Here is a 3,155-nt window from a genome sequence, read left to right on the forward strand (position 1 = left end):
AGCAGCAGAATGTACAGTAGGACGACAGCTCACTTTAATTATAAATAATAAGGAAATCAGGGTGGAAGGTATGGAATAACCAAAATAATCAAATGAAGACAGGTCTCCTGTCTCATCAGGGAACCATTGGAAAACTGCATTTACCGTAGATTTTGAAAAAGAAAGAAGAAGAAAAAAAAAAGAGGCCTGTGTTTTTTAAAAAAAATTTTTAGGATCTACAATTGAAATGCTTTAACAAAACACATGATGGGAAATGTGCAGTAGATTGAGATTATTTGGAAGCATAGTCCTGTGAGTGCAAGGTTTTGTAGTACTTTCCCATTATGTCTTTCATAAGAGGGACTATCAAAACATCATTCCACATACTGTACTAAAATGTTGTGAAAACAAATGAGACAGTGTGCATATATTTGGCCACTTCTCCTCACTAGGGTCGCGGGCGTGCTGGAGCCTATCCCAGCTGTCATCGGGCAGGAGGCGGGGTACACCCTGAACTGGTTGTCAGCCAATCGCAGGGCACATACAAACAAACAACCATTCGCACTCACAGTCACACCTACGGGCAATTTAGAGTCTCCAATTAATGCATGTTTTTGGGATGTGGGAGGAAACCGGAGTGCCCGCAGAAAACCCACGCAGGCACGGGGAGAACATGCAAACTCCACACAGGCGGGACCGGGGATTGAATCCAGGTCCTCAGAACTGTGAGGCTGACGCTCTAACCATGTTGCACGGTTGGACTGAAGAAAAAAATCCTAGCTGTGAATGACTGACAAACGCAATAAGATCACTTCTGATTCTAATGCTTTATGCATCGTGTTGCGATAATGACAAAATGACAGAATTCTCAGTGTAAGCATTACCCATGTGTCTTTGGTGTTTTGTGAAGGAAAACATTAAGAAAATGTCAAATTTGATGCCCTCTGCAAGTTACAAGACTCAAATTAACTTACAACACCAATTCCAATGAAGTTGGGTTAAACATAAATAAAAACAGAATACAATGATTTGAAAATCATGTTCAGCCTATATTTAATTGAATACACTACAAAGACAATATATTTAACGTTCCAACTGATAAACTTGATTGTTTTTAGCAAATAATCATTAACTTAGAATTTTATGGCTCCAGCACATTTAAAAAAAAGCTGGGACAGGTGGCAAAAAAGACTGAGAAAGTTGAGGAACGCTCATCAAACACCAGCTTGGAACATCCCAGGTGAACAGGCTAACTGGGAACAGGTGGGTGCCATGATTGGGTGTAAAAGGAGTTTCCCTGAATTGCTCAGTCATTCACAAGCAAAGATGGGGCGAGGTTCACCTCTTTGTGAACAAGTGTGTGAGAAAATAGTCGAACAGTTTAAGGACAATGTTCCTCAACGTACAATTGCAAGGAATTTAGGGATTTCATCATCTACGGTCCATAATATCATCAAAAGGTTCAGAGAATCTGGAGAAATCACTGCATGTAAGCGGCAAGGGCGAAAAGCAACATTGAATGCCCGTGACCTTCGATCCCTCAGGCGGCACTGCATCAAAAACCGACATCAATGTGTAAAGGATATCACCGCATGGGCTCAGGAACACTTCAGAAAACCAATGTCAGTAAATACACTTAGACGCTACATCCGTAAGTGCAACTTGAAACTCTAATATGCAAAGCAAAAGCCATTTATCTTCAACACCCAGAAACACCGCCGGCCTTTCTGGGCCCGAGCTCATCTAAGATGGACTGATGCAAAGTGAAAAAGTGTTCTGCGGTCTAACGAGTCCACATTTCAAATTGTTTTGGGAAATTGTGGATGTCGTGTCCTCCGGGCCAAAGAGGAAAAGAACCACGTGGACTGTTATGGACGCAAAGTTCAAAAGCCAACATCTGTGATGGTATGGGGCTGTTTTAGTGCCAATGGCATGGGTAAGTTACATATCTGTGAATGCACCATTAATGCTGAAAGGGACATACAGGTTTTGGAGAAACATATGCTGCCATCCAAGCAACATCTTTTTCATGGACGCCCCTGCTTATTTCAGCAAGACAATGCCAAACCACATTTTGCACGCGTTATAACAGCGTGGCTTCGTAGTAAAAGAGTGTGGATACTAGACTGGCCTGCCTGCAGTCCAGACCTGTCTCCCATTGAAAATGTGTGGTGCATTATGAAGCGTAAAATACGACAACGGAGACCCCGTACTGTTGAACAGGTGAAGCTGTACATCCAGCAAGAATGGGAAAGAATTTCACCTACATAGCTTCCACAATTAGTGTCCTCAGTTCCCAAATGTTTATTGAATGTTGTTAAAAGAAAAGGTGATGTAACACAGTGGTAAACATGACCCTGTCCCAGCTTTTTTGGAACGTGTTGGAGCCATAAAATTCTAAGTTAATGATTATTTGCTAAAAACAATAAAGTTTATCATTTCGAACATTAAATATCTTGTCTTTGTAGTGTATTCAATTAAAGATAGGTCAAACATGATTTGCAAATCATTGTATTCTGTTTTTATTTATATTTAACACAATGTCCCAACTTCATTGGAATTGGGGTTGTAATTTATAGACCACTTCAGAAAAGAAAACCTACCACAGCTAAAACAAAGTGTTGTACATGAATACAATTCGAACATAAAACGCAATAAAAAAGGTCGTATATATAGTTTTTAAACAACTACATATTATTTTAAAATAAAAATATAATAATAAAATATTTTAAAATGACATTTACAATCGTTTTACAAGTAACATATTCGATTTACAGTAGATACTTTTAAAATAAACTATATAACAATAAAAGAATACATGGGTGCAAGTTAAAATTGAAACTGAAGTGAAATCATCTCGACTCTGAAATATTGCTGTTAGTTATTTGTAAGGCTTGTCAATAAAGCATAATTAAACAAAAAAAATCTACTATTCCTGTCCCTTGGTCCCCAAACTCAACCATAGCGTCCCACATTTAGCCTGTTCAAAAAGATTAATTGCACCGCTTCTTTGAGTTATACTTTGATTTAAAAACATCATAGTAAGATATATAAAAGAATTGTATTTGTTTTATGCATAGTACAACGGATATAGAGATAACTCAAAGCCGATTGTCTCACGCTCATTTTACAGGCACATTTTGGGACACCCGCGTACCGGGCATTCCACAGTGACC

Source organism: Phycodurus eques, chromosome 3 (genome assembly GCF_024500275.1).
Source record: "Phycodurus eques isolate BA_2022a chromosome 3, UOR_Pequ_1.1, whole genome shotgun sequence".
NCBI lineage: Eukaryota > Metazoa > Chordata > Actinopteri > Syngnathiformes > Syngnathidae > Phycodurus > Phycodurus eques.